The 14,509-nt window shown below is 46.9% G+C and overlaps 1 protein-coding gene across 3 annotated transcripts in view; it reads right to left on the minus strand.

Annotated features, from left to right (window-relative positions):
* Positions 1-11,769, minus strand: part of LOC138739615 (P2Y purinoceptor 8-like) — a 56,056-nt gene extending 44,287 nt beyond the window's left edge. For 2 of the 3 annotated variants that reach the window (XR_011342341.1, XM_069892012.1), the window contains exon 1: positions 10,173-11,769. The gene's annotated coding sequence lies outside the window, so the exon portion shown is untranslated. Of the gene's footprint in view, positions 1-471; positions 521-10,172 lie in introns of those variants that run through there. The other variant, XM_069892011.1, reaches the window with a different exon arrangement.
* Positions 11,770-14,509: the final 2,740 nt, after the last annotated feature.

Here is a 14,509-nt window from a genome sequence, read left to right on the forward strand (position 1 = left end):
TTTTCCCGCCTTACCTCTAATTGTAGATACTGTCCATTAACTGTGAGCTAACAAAAGCGTGTCTGTGCTCCTCCCAAGTCTCCGAGTGCCATCAACCGCGTTACAGTATTATCCCAAGAGCTTTATCTATTTGGGATGCAGGGGCGCAGTTCTAATTTTTAGGTGCCGTAGCTCACCAGAAACAGCATCAAGGGCTGCCCCCTCAGGTGCTGGAGCGGTGCTCCGGTGAGCTCCGGCAGCACTGCACCCCTGTTGGCACGAGCACGTTGGCCACATTGCCTTCTCTGAGAGCTGTAAGTTGAAACAATTCTCTTAAAGCTACACGCCCGAGGCCTTCCTTTGCAGCCCCACAATATTTCCTTTGTTAGCCATTCATCTGTCCCTCTTTAATCATCATATTGAAAGCTTCCACCACCCTTTTCGGTGACACATAATATAAAAACTCTCCATGTTACAACAAAACACTCTCACCTAATTATTTGCCAGTTATCGGAGCACTCTCTGTGGTGACTGATTCCACTACGATTGAAATGGTTCCTCCCCTCTATCGAGCTTTATCATGATTGCAAATGCACCAATTAAATCTCTCTTTAACCCTCTCTCAGTAAAGAACAGTCCCAGTTTCTCCAAATTCGCTCACATTATATCTTCTCTTTGGTGCAATGCTAAAATAGAGATACTCAGCAGCTCATGCAGAGTCCCCCGGAAGTAAGTTAACTAATGCTTCAAGCCTGTGTTTTTGTCAAATATGGACAGTTACCTGATGAAGGACCTGAATCGTTGGTTACCCCGTACTCCCTATGGATGCTGCATGATCTGCTGAGATTCTCCAGCCCAGCACCTTTGTGCATTGCACTCAACCCCCAGCATCTGCAGACTTTCTGGCTTAACTCCCTTCTCCTTGATGCTGTTCCAGTTAAAAGGGACTTGAATCACAGAGGATCTCTCTGACCTTCTAAAGTGGCAGGATAGCGTTCTCAACAACAGGTTGGGTTTGCCGACAACAAACTGGGCTGCCCAAGCTGACCCTGATGTCTACCAGCTCGGGGCTTTACCTGGGTTAGGTTAATTTGCTTACATGCGTTCATCACATCACACAAAAAAAGAAATGGAGCAGCTTCCCGAGGATATCCACCTCATGCTCACCGACGAGGACTTCAGTGACCCGAGGAAAGTCGCAGGCCGGGCGGACACACTCGGGAGAGTGAAGAAAGAAAACGGCAGCTCAGTGGAAAAGATCATCAAGCCCCCACCACAGCTGGCAACAAGGCCATAGTAGACGGAGAGGGAAGTGGAACTCTCACCCCACCCCCCGGCCCAGCCATATTGTTATTACCATCAACGATGGGATGTGGAAGCCCATCGATGCCACTCTCCTGTGCATTTCTGGGTATCCGTCATTATGGCTGTCGTGGTTGTCCAATGCGTGGGACTCTCTGTCGGGAAGGTGGTTCCTCGTGAACACCGGTGCCGAAATAAGTGTTTTTCCCTCTAAGACCTTCAACAGCCGGAAGGCCAAGCCAGGCCAGATATTGAGGGCAGTGAATAGCACCTCTATACAAATTTACAGAATCTGTACCATCCCCTATGATTTGCTAGCCACTGATTTAAGTGGACTTTCACTGTCGCAACAGAGGCGCAACTGCTCCTGGGAGCTGATTTTCTGCGTGCCCACTGCCTGCATTTGGTACACACAGAACATTTCAAACAATGCCCCTGGAGGAAGCCAAATATCTAGCCCCCCCCCCACCTCAATTCCATAATGCTGCCTGACGACACCTACAAACACATCCTGGGAGTGTTCTCCTCAATCGTGACGCCACAATTTTTCTCCATGGATCCAAAGCAGGGGTAAGGGGTAAGGCACCACATCCTCACTGAGGGCCCCCTGCTCCATTCCAGGGTGTGCCATCTTCCCCCTAATAAACTTGCCCTCACCAAAGAGGAATTTAAGAAAATGGAAGAGTTGAGGATAGTGCAACGGTCAGACAACTGCTGGGCTTCCCACCCGGCCACCCCGCAAATGGTCCTGAAGGCAGTAGGAGGGTGGAGGCCATGTGGTGATTAACGACGCCTGAATGAGGCCACTACATTAGACAGATACCCCGTGCCCCATATCTAAGACTTTACTACCAACTTACAAGGGGCACGAGTGTTTACAAAGGCCGATTTAATTATGGGTTATCATCAAATCCCAGTGCATCCCAAGGACATACACAAAATCTCCATAATCACACTCATCGGCCTGTTCAAACTCATGAGGATGCCCTTCAGGCTTAAGAATGCTGCTCAGACTTTTTGACAGCTGAAGAATGCAGTGGGCCGGGCCTCCCATTCGCATTCATCTACCTGGACGATATCCTTATTGCCAGCCGCAACCATTCAGAGCACATGGCCCAACTCAGACAACTATTCACCTGCTTAATTGAGTTTGGGCTGTCCATCAATACCACCAAGTGTCAGTTCAGGCTGGATGCAATTGACTTCCTGGGGCATCAGACTGACAGGTACGGGGCGAAACCACTGCCTGAGAAGACGGAGGGCATTCAGTGGTTCATGAAACCGTGAACCATGAAGGGGGCTGCAAGAATTGCAAGTATGATCAGTTTCTACCATTGATTCATACTGGCAGCTGCTCAGATCATGTTCCCCCTTTCACACTCATGGCAGGAAAAAATAAAGACATTGCCTGAGGCGGGGAGGCCTCAGAGGTGTTCCAGAAGGCAAAGAACAGCTGATTGACTGGCAATGGCAGCCCCTGGCCTTTTTCAGCAGGTACCATCTGAATTTAAATACAGCACCTTTGACTGGGAGCTATGATGATGTACTTGGCAATCAGACACTTCTGATACTTTCTGGAAGGCAGACAATTCAAGGTCTTCATAGACCACAAACCACTGACTTTCACCTTCCACAAAGAGTCTAACCCATGGTCGCCTGGGCAGCAGACGCACTTTCCTATGTGTCCATATTCACCACGGACATCCAACAGATCACTGGCAAGAGTAATGTGGTGGCCAATGCACTCTCCCAACCTGCCATGACTCCATCCATGCCCTATCCCAGGGCATAGACTATTCAGCCCTAGCCAGGGCACAAACAACGGCCCTGAAATTCCAGTGTACAGTTTTCTGGGCTGTGGCTGGAGGATGTTATCATTGCCCCTGGCAACCTGACGCTCCTCTGTGATGTCTCCACTGGCAAACCCTGCCCCATCATGCCATCAGCATGGAGTTGGAAGGTCTTCGATGTGGTGCACAACTTGGAGCATCTGGCCATCAGAACCATGGTGAAGATGGTAACCAGCAGGTTCATCTGACACAGGCTCCACAAGCAGGTCAGTCAGGGGGCCAAGACCTGCATGCTCTGCCAGGCGTCCATGGTGCAAACTCACACTAAACACCTTCCCAGACTTTTGAGCCAGCGTGGCTTAGGTTCAGCCACATCCACGTCAACATAGTGGGGCCACTACCGGTTTCGCATTGGGTGAGATACCTCTTACTAAGGTTGACAGCTCCATGAAGTGGCTGGAGGCAGTCCCAATGACCGACACAACCACAGAGACCTGCGCCAGGGTACTAATCAACACCTGGGTGTCGAGGTTCGGAGTCTCAGAACATCTCACCTCTGATAGGGGAGCACAGTTTACCTTGGGGCTCTGGGAGGTGCTGGCCGATTTGCTGGGAACCCAACTCCACCATACCACGGTATATCACCCACAGGGCAATGGGTTGGTGGAGCGGTTCCACAGACACAAGGGGCCCAACAGGGCAGATGAACTGCCTTGGATCCTTCTGGGGATACGCATCACGTTGAAAGAGGACATTAATGCCTCTGCAGCAGAAATGGTCTATGATGCACCCTTGGTATTCTAAGGGAGTTCTTGGCTGTCACTAAGGATCCAGAAATATCCACGGTGGCTCTGAAACAGCTGAGGGAAAGATGGGGTATCCTAGCACTCCCCCTCCCACACAGCCCCACCACATGGCCAGTCCAAATTGTTGTCCCAAAAGACACACTCCTTCGAATATGTTTTTGTGTGAAGGGGAGCACACTGGCACCCCTCCAATGGCCATACAAGGGACCATACAGAGTCGTCAGGCATAATGGGTCGATGTGTGTATTGCACATTGCTAGCAAAGAGGAAACCTTCACCCTCAACCGCCTGAAACTGGCCCACGTAGACATTAGCCAGCTAGTTGAGAGTCAGCCTGTGTCGCAAAGGTAGGCTGTCCAAAGTGGCAGCGGAGATTCCAATTGTCGGTTCTGGGGGTGCGGGGTGGGAGTGGGGAGGAGGGGTTGTGTACCGAGGGCCTATGGACCGAGTCACCTCCCGGGTCACAAAATGGCCAGCGAACACGGAGGCCCCACAGGGACCAGCAGCTGTCATCTCGCATAACATCCCACGTGGTAGGAACCAGCAGGCAATGGCGGGAACACCGCCCAGTCGGAAGCCGGCATGTCACTCCTGCCGACAGTGTCAGGAAGTGAATATAAACAGAGCAGGCAGTGCAATAAATCAGACTTCAACCTCCACTCGACTGTGTTTGTCGTTCTTACTTCAGACTTCACGTAGCGCACACGCTACAAAACCACAGTTGCCAGCAGAATCACAAATGGCAATGAGGAAGTGAACAGGAGGGAGATAGATCAGCTCGTTGAATGGTGTAACAATAACAATGTTGCGCTCAACGTCAACAAAACCAAGGAGATGATTGTGGACCAGGAGGAAGTCAGGGGTCACAGTAGTGGAGAGGGTCAAGAACTGTAAATTCTTGGGTGTCAACATTTCCGAGGATCTGTCTTGGAGCCTCCAAATTGATGCAATCACGAAGAAGGCTCACCAGTAGCTATATTTTGTGAGGTGTCTGAGGAGATTCAGTATGTCACCAAAGACTCTCCAAAACTTCTACAGGTGCACTGTGGAGAGCATTCTGGCTGGTTGCATCACTGCCTAGTATGGAGGTGCCGACTCTCAGGACAAGAAAAAACTCCAGAGGGTTGTTAACTCGGCCTGCAACATCACAGGGACCAGACTTCACTCCACTGAGGGCATCTACATGAGGCAGTGTCTTCAAAAAAAGCAGCCTCTATCCTCAAAGACCCCCACCATCCAGGCCTGGCCTTCTTCACTCAGCCACCATCTTGGAAAAGGTACAGGAGCCTAAAGGCGAACACTCAATGGCACAAGGACAGTTTTTTCGCCGCTCCCATCAGATTCGTGAATGAACCAAAGTCACTGCCCTACTTTTCATCCACGATTATAGTTACTATTATTTTATATAGTAATGTTGTAAGGTGTTTATAATATGAATGTTTGCTCTATGACGCTAACTGGAAAACAACAAATGTTATGACTTGTTCATGGCAATAAATCCTGATTCTGATTCTGGTCAGACATTTCACTTTATGTAGCAAAGATACATAACCAACATTAAAGGTTTGAGCCCTTCATCCAGGTATGAGCAAGCCTTGATGATCAGCTCAAGACTAAAACATTGGTATTTGCTCATACTTGGATGACGGGCTCAAGCCCAAAACGTTGATTACGCACTTTTATCTTTGCTATATAAAGTAACACTGTTTGACCTGCTGAGTTTCTCCAGCACCGTGTTCTTACTTCAATCATAGTGCCCACAGACTTTTGTGTTTTACTCCTGCCTACTATAAATTGTATGCGGGTGGTCTCCTTACTTGAGAAACAATATAGTGGCTTTGGAGACGGCGCAGAAGTTGTTCACAAGGTTGAATCCACAAATGAGAGGGTTATCTTATGAGGAGAGATCAAGTCGCCTGGAAATACACTCACTGGAGTTTAGAAGGATGAGGGTGTTGCTCTACCGATCAACCACATTAGAGTTGTGATGAATAGGCTTTAATCACCATTAAACATCAGCCCATCTCACATGTTGCTGAAGGAGATGATAGGATTTGGAGGGAATAGAATGGGATGAGCGTGCATTTGCAGAAGTGAGTGATGCTGGTAGATGTTAAGGGGCTTGAAGGGCCTGTTTCTGGCTATATTTCTCTGTCTATTGGATATGGCTGTATGGTGGACAATACAAAATAAACCTTTGCTATTCCACTGGAATTCCTTCAGACACCTGTTAAAACCACCTGTTCATCCAGCTTCCTCAATGAAGGCCGAGCTGCCCCATGGTCATCCCAGGATCTGGATCATTGGATATTTTGGCAGGGCTAACAGTAGCACCACTACTCTCGGCAGGATCATGGTAATGAGCTCGGAAAGGCAACCAATAGCTGCGGCCCCTGCCTGTCAGTTGGCTTCGAGAGTAGGGTTGGGGGTGGGGGTGGCAGGGGGGGGAGGGGTGCCTGTGGGAGTGGGAAGAAGAAATGAATTGACTATTTATTTATATGACACATTTTAAGCACCACATAACATTGCTGCAATTAATGAAAGAGAACCCAAAGCACAAAATCCAACAAACATGAAAGACTAGACAGTCGACAAGAGAGTCATCTCATAGAACAGTGATGGGTTGGAGAGGCACATGGGCAGTGAAAAGCCACCTAAACACACTGGCGTGGCTGACCCAACCCTGTGTCCTACAAGCCCAAACTATCTGGGCAGGCGTTGCAGCTCCCTAGACAACCATGACCAAAGCAAAAGGGTCCTATCTGCAATGAAAAGAGTAATTCATGCCCATTCTAATCATTTGTTCTGTGATCAGTCGCATCACACAGATGACTCTCATCCTCCTTACTGACATGTCTGAGTTGCATGACTGTATGACATTTATTTTATTTTCTCAAAACTAAACTGTTAAGATGCAATTAATTAAAAAATATAAGTGCAGCAAGTTATCAAGAAAGCAAACGTCCTTCATTTAAACAAGAGTTTATCAAGGAAGTCTGAAGATGAAGGGCAATGCAGAAATGTGCTGGAGAAACCTGTGGGTTTCTTCAGCACATTTGTGCCTTGCTCTTGTCTTTCATTGCTCGGAGGATTGATTTTTAAGAGCAGGGAAGTTCTGCTGAAACTGTTCAGGATACGGGTAAAGCCACACCTGTGCAGCTCTGGTCTCCTTACTTGAGAAACAATATAGTGGCTTTGGAGACAACGCAGAAGTTGTTCACAAGGTTGAATCCACAAATGAGAGGGTTATCTTATGAGGAGAGATCAAGTTGCCTGGAAATATACTCACTGGAGTTTAGAAGGATGAGGGTGTTGCTCTACCGATCAACCACATTAGAGTTGTGATGAATAGGCTTTAATCACCATTAAACATCAGCCCATCTCACATGTTGCTGCCCCAGTCCCAAGGCAGGTACTGAGGGAGGGGTTTGGGCATAACAGCCTTTGTGGGGATTCAGAGAAGAGGAGTCACAGGTATAGGGGCCCATGCAGTATATTCATACAGACAGGGCTAACAGCTATGCAGTGTTTCCACCGCAGAGGGGAAATCTTATGGAAAGATAGAAAATTATGAAAAGAAGAATGGAGGTTGTTTCTGCTGGCAAGTGAGCCAAGAACTCGGGGACATAGCCGCAGCATTCGAGGGACTAAATCTAAAACAGAGGCGAGAAGGAACTGCTTCTCCTTCAGATCTGTGGAATTCTCTGCCCAAGGAAGCATTGGAGCCTGCCTTATAAAAGATATTTAAAGCACAGTTATATAGATTTTTTAATAATTAGGTAAAAAATGCAGCACTGCCACTGGTGCGGACCCATGGAGAGCGGGGAGAGGAGACACAGTGCTCCCGCAGGGTCCAACTGCCCAGTCCGAATGTCATTTGCGCCTCATAGGCTTTGAACGGCCTGTAAAAGGAGCCAATCTGGGGCCAAGATGGCGGCACCTTTGATTGAAAGCAGCCGTGAGGGGTTGCAGAATCCAGGGAAGCGGAGGACCGGTGCAGGGCACCAGAAAATGAGGAGACCCCCTCCCCCCAACTCTTCTGAGAAGGAGAAGCAGAGGAGACAACCCACAGGAGGGTGACCTGAGCAGAGGACCACTGAGGGGTTCTGCAGCTGAAGGACCCTCATAGACAGCGAGCTGTCGGTGACTCAAAGGGAGGAATCCATGCAGACTGCCGTCAAAGGGACTTGCACCAGGCTGCAGGCGTATTGTGGGTTAAAGAAGCATCAAACCAGTCTCCCCAAAAGAGAGGGTTTTCAAACTGCTCCTCTAAACTCACATTCCATCTTAAGTATTCCCTATGCCATCAGTGCTCTTTGATTAGTAAGGGATTGCTTAAGGTGGAATGTGAGTGGGAAGGGAAGGTTGAGAATCACTGCTCTAGACCCAATTGTCACTGAAATATTTTGCTTGAGGAAAATTGTCATTGACCCATTTCCTTTGGAGTTCTGAAACCGTGCACATAACGAGTCAATTAGGTACGATTAAAACAGTGGTTTTCAAACCTTTTTCTATCCACTTGCATACCACCTTAAGCAATCCCTTACTAATCACAGAGCGCTTATGGCTTAGGGAATACTTAAGGTAGAATGAGGACTGGGGGTGGGGGGAGCGAACAGTTTGAAAACTACTTCCATAAGACAATCATTTGAATAGGGTTAAATATTAACAAGTGCCAGAACATGCACGGATGCGTGGACAGGCAATGTTATAGAACGTAGCACATCGTATACATGTCCAGGAACATAACACACGTGCGCACATTGGCTCAGCATACATGCATGCTCTGAAAAAAAAATGCATATCTGTACAAGATCTATGCAGAAAATATCTGACTGAAAATGCAAGTAACAACAGCATGGGGTGCACAAACTCCTAACTCCAGATATGCAACATATAATGCAAGTTCATACACGCACACACGCATATACACACACTCACACAAACTCATATATACAGTGTGTGTGTGTCTGTCTGTCTGTGTTTGTGTGAGAGGGTGATGAGTGAGTGTGTCTGTCTATGTGAGTGTGTGTGAGTGGGTGATGAGTGTGTCTCTGTGTCTGTGAGTGTGTGTGTCTGTCTATGTGTGTGTGTGTGTGTGTCTGTGAGTGGGTGATGAGTGTGTCTCTGTGTCTGTGAATGTGTGTATCTGTCTATGTCAATATGTGTGTGTGTGTGTGTGTGTGTGTGTGTGTCTGTGTGAGTGTGTCTGTGTGTGTGTGTCTGAGTGAGTGTGCCTGTGTGTGTGTGTCTGTGAGTGGGTGATAAGTGTGTCTGTCTGTCTATGTGAGTGTGTGTGTGTGTGTCTGTGTGAGTGTGTGTGAGTGGGTGATGAATGAGTGGGTGATGAGTGTGTATCTGTGTCTGCGAGTGTGTGTGTGTGTGTCTGTGTGACTATGTCTGTGTGTGTGTCTGTGTGAGTGGGTGATGAGTGTGTCTCTGTGTCTGTGAGTGTGTGTGTGTCTGTGTGACTGTGTCTGTGTGTGTGTCTGTGTGAGTGGGTGATGAGTGTGTCTCTGTGTCTGTGAATGTGTGTGTGTGTCTGTGTGACTGTGTCTGTGTGTGTGTGTGTGTGTGTGAGTCTGTGTGAGTGTGTCTGTGTGTGTGTCTGTGAGTGTGTCTGTGTGAGTGGGTGATGAGTGTGTCTGTCTGTCTATGTGAGTGTGTGTGTGTGTCTGTGAGTGGGTGATGAGTGTGTCTGTCTGTCTATGTGTGTGTGTGTGTGTGTGTGTGTGTGTGTGTGTGTGTGAGAGTGGGTGATGAGTGTGTCTCTGTGTCTGTGAGTGTGTGTGTGTCTGTATGACTGTGTCTCTGTGTGTGTGTCTGTGAGTGGGTGATGAGTGTGTGTGTGTCTGTGTGTGTGTCTGTGTGAGTGGGTGATGAGTGTGTCTCTGTGTCTGTGTGTGTGTGTGTGTGTGTCTGTGTGTGAGTGTGTGTCTGTGTGTGTGTGTGTGTGTGTGTGTCTGTGTGTGTCTATGTGTGTGTGTGCCTGTGTGTGTGTGTGTGTGTGTATGTCTGTGTGTGTGTGTCTGTGTGTGTGTGTGTGTGTTTGTCTATGTGAGTGTGTGTGTGTGTGTGTGTGTGTGTGTGTGTGTGTGTGTGTGTGTGTGTGTGTGTGTGTGTGTGTGAAATTAAGGAATAACCAATATATATTATACATAATATACACGATACAAATTACATGCACTGTACAGACAGTCTGAAGAGCATCAGATCTGCTTTCTAACAACTTGAGGGTTCGTTATTCGGGTGAAACCAGGATACTCTATGGTTTTGATTAAACTAAAGGACTCACCGGTTTGTCAATCTCAATTCCCCTTCTTTTCAAACAGCGGAGCTCGTTGGGTCGCTTGTTTCCTGAAAGAATGGGAAACCCAGCAGGGAGGGAGGGAGAGAGAAGCCTTTGACCCACCACATGGACCAGCGTTTGCGAACAGTCCACACATCTGGAGCGTCTGGTCGGTGAGCACTCGGGTGCTGTTCTGGGAGTTGCATCCGTACTTGGGCAGAGCTCCAGAAACAAATCGGAGTCGAGCACGGCGGGGAGGAGCCCTTCAACTGTATTATACAGCAACTCCCGCTCCCACCAGTCAAGGGGCACGATCAGACAAGAGAGATGCCAGAAAAGGTTGACAGTGATTTACTAGAGGTGCAAAACTCGAAAGTCAGCAGTAATGCAGGAGAAACTCGGCCGAGGTCAAAGATGCAGACCCAACCTTTCAGTAAGGTACCAATCTGCGGGAGGAACTCAGCATGAAGACCATTCTTGTCTTCTCCCACTCCCTCCAGCAGATTGTCTTCGTGGCTTCACGTCCCAGCAGTTGCTTGCAGTCCTGAGGGTGTCTCCAGTCCATCATGAATGAGGCAAGGTTTGCATTGGAGCACCCAAGTCAAAGAATTAAGCTTCTTCCCCAAAGAATCGTTAAAGAAAAAGGTCCAGAAGTTGTCAGAGTCCATCAAATTGTGAAGCAACCTATTGACAAAAGAAGTTCCGAAAGGTATTTGGTGTTCAAGACTTGAAATGTTACCTCTGATTTTCTCTCCACAGTTTTTTCAGATTTCCATTATCACCAACATTCAGAATCAGAATCGGAATGTCACAAAATTTGCTGTTTTGCGGCGGCGTCACAGAGTAAACGTTCATGTAAACAGCACTAAAAATAGTCCTCAAATAAGGCAGAATCTTTGGTTCATTGTTCATTCAGGAATCTGATGGCAATTGGGAAGAAGCTGTCCTTGTGCCGCTGAGTGCTTGTCTTCCCTGATGGTAGCAGAGTGAAGAAGGCATGGCCTGGGTAGTGGGGGGACCTTGAGCGTACAGACTGCCTCTTGTAGATGCCCTCGATGGAGCGAAGACGGGTGCCTGCGACGTCACAGGCCGAGTTAACAACCCTCTGGAGCTTTTTCTTGCCCTGAGCATAGACATCTCTGTACAAAACAGTGTCAGATCCAGCCAGAATGCTCTCCACAGGAGACCTGCAGATGTTTTTGAGAGCCTTCAGTGACACACCAAAATCTCCTCAAGTACCTCAAGAAGTACAGCTGCTGGCAAGCCTTCTTCATGATGGCATCAACATTATTAAGTGCGTGCACGTAGGAGGAGCAGGTTAACTTTCTCAGTAATCATTTCTGCATCATACAAGATTACAGCTGCATGAGCGACACATGTTCTGTATTTCATGGTAGCAAAGAAGGAGACTATTTCATCCATCAGGTCAATGATCTTGCAGCAATATAATCATGGAATTGTAGAGCACATAAATTATCTCTGGCTCTGCTGGTAGGAACTATATAGGAATTCCGATTTCCGATTTATTGTCAGAGTACATAAATGACATCACATGCAATCCTGAGATTCCTTTTTCTGCTGGCAAGGCAGTGTTACCACTTGTTAGCAGTGCTCAATGTACACCTGCAAGCAAATAAAGAAATGTAATCAAACTAACTGTGCCACACACACACACACAGAGAAAAAAAAAACAATGAAATGCCAAAGTAAGAGTCCTTAAATGATTCCCTGATTGAGTTTGTTGATGAAGAGTCTGATGGTGGACGGGTAGCAGTTGTTCCTGAACTTGGTATTGTGTGTCTTGTGGCACCTAGACCTCTACCCTGATGGTAGCAGCAAGAACAAAGTGTGTGCTGGGTGGGGTGGATCATGTTTTATTCACAATTCCAGGAAAGATCCTCCAAAATAGTGAGTCCCAAGAACTTAAATTTGGTGTGTCCCCATTTAAATCATTAAAACAGAAAGATGAGGGGGGATACCTCATAGACTCACAAGCATTTTGAATGCTTAAAAGCCTGGACAGAGTAGATGTGGCAAGGATGTTTCCCATGGTTGGGGATTCGAGGACAAGAGGGCACAACTTCAGGATAAAAGGGTTTCATTTTAGGATCATGAGTCTGTGAACTTGTTGCCATTGGTGGGAGCGAGGTCATTGGGTGTATTTAAGGCAGATGGATAGATATTTGATTAGTCAGGGCATCAATTGTTATGGGAGAAAGCCTGGGAATATGGCTGAGTGGGAGGATGGATCAGCTCATAAGTAGAATGGTGGAACTGACTTTATGGTCCAGTGGGCCGACTCCTGCTCCTATATCTTGTAAATGTGATATTTAGCTCCAAATGATGAGCATTCATTTTCTCCTTCTGATACTTCTCGACCCACTGCATTCCTCCAATAGATTGTGTTTGGTTTCTCATTCCAGTGTCTGTAATCTCCTGCGTGCCTTAGACTTGTAGGAAGCAACAAAATAAGTCCTTGGAAACTTTTGTTCATTGGTGATAAGGAAAACAGGCAGATTGAATAAAAGCAGACAGTTTCGAGTAAACCAATCCAATGAGGGAACAAAACACTTCTCATTTTCGAAATGACATAAGTAAAAATACCATGGCAGCAATCAACAGGCAAGGTTGCACTGGGACGTCATGCGATATGCTCGAACAAATTCGGAAATGACATCACATGCAATCCTGAGATTCCTTTTTCTGCTGGCAAGGCAGTGTTACCACTTGTTAGCAGTGCTCAATGTAGACCTGCAAGCAAGTAAAGAAATGTAATCAAACTAACTGTGCCACACACGCACAGAGAAAAAAAACCCAATGAAGTGCCAAAGTAAGAGTCCTTAAATGATTCCCTGATTGAGTTTGTTGATGAAGAGTCTGATGGTGGACAGGTAGCAGTTGTTCCTGAACTTGGTATTGTGTGTCTTGTGGCACCTAGACCTCTACCCTGATGGTAGCAGCAAGAACTTAAAAATAAGTTAACCAGCTGCATTTTGTGTGATCTGTGGTTATTCAGTTGATACTTTGATATCCTTTATCTTTCCCAGATGCAGTTCATAGAGGTAGACTTAGTGGAAGCAGTATTGATGGGGGAATTCAATTTGGAAATGGGTCATCAGGAGCGAAAATGATTTTGAGAAGAACTGGGTGATGGGTCTCCCACCACCCCCCCCCCCACCCCCACTAATTGGCCATTGCCAATTAAGCCTGGTGTGGGAGATGGTAGAGAGAATAGATTACTGGAAAATAGGAGGAGGAATAAGGTTGATAGGTCTGTTCTGAGCTGCATAGACTCAATGGATTAAATGGACTCCTGTGTCATAAGATGTCAAACAAAATATATTATGTGACTCCAAATGGAGCCACTTTTGAAATCATAGAATCAAAATACATTTAGAACACAGAGGTTATGACTGTGTTGATTTAAAAGAGCAAGCCGTCCTGATCATACCTTCCAATACAGGGTCCAAAGCTCTGCAGATTTGGACTTTACAAGGGCACAACCATGGATGACGCCTGTGGTGAGGGTTTCTGCCTCTACTGCCTTTCTGGCACTGAGTTCCACACCTTCACCATCTACTTGGGAAAGGTATTTTCCTGGAGTTCCTCTACTGTAGGTGTGTGACAGAGTATATCGGTATGTTTTTGGGAGATAAATTGGGAGTGGTTTGTGAGAGTAGGCCACATACAAACACTTTAAAACAGATCTTATGTGAAATACTGGAGCTCTGCTAATGCTAGACATCTTGAGGCCTCACAGCTTTTGCAAGAGCTTTGAAGAGTGCTCAAGTGACTTCACTAATGGATTGTTTACCAAAGGCAACAGATGAAAGAGCTTGTCAGAGCTACATTCTGTCTGGAGGGGAACTTGCTGTTATGTGAGGATCATGTGGTTTCGTAAGCAGAGAGAGTAAAACAGGTTTCTCTCTCTGTGAGAGAGAGAGCAAGTGCAAGAGAGACAGAGAGAGAGAGAGAGAGATCACTTATACAGTGTTACAGTGAGCAGAAGCAGCTGGGTCTGGAACAGGTCAAGCTGGCAAGCATGTGGACAGCCCATTTGGAAGATGGCTTGGTCAAAGCTCTTGTGGTTCATTGAAGAAGAGAGGATGGGCTGTCTAATGTTTCACTTGGAGTAGGTGAAACAAAAAGGAACTCAGTGGTGACCTGAAAGAAAGAGGTTATCATCTAGAGAATCCTGAAGGGTAAAGTTTCAAAAGGAAGACATTGAGGTGACTGATGGAAGTATATTAGTTGTGGATGTCCTGGAACAACAAATCTCTCTCTGAGAACCAACAAGAACCTTCCTGAGTGGTAACCATTTTCCTTTCAATCACCAAGGCCTG

This window comes from Narcine bancroftii, chromosome 7 (assembly GCF_036971445.1).
Source record: "Narcine bancroftii isolate sNarBan1 chromosome 7, sNarBan1.hap1, whole genome shotgun sequence".
In the NCBI taxonomy this organism is placed as follows: Eukaryota; Metazoa; Chordata; class Chondrichthyes; order Torpediniformes; family Narcinidae; genus Narcine; species Narcine bancroftii.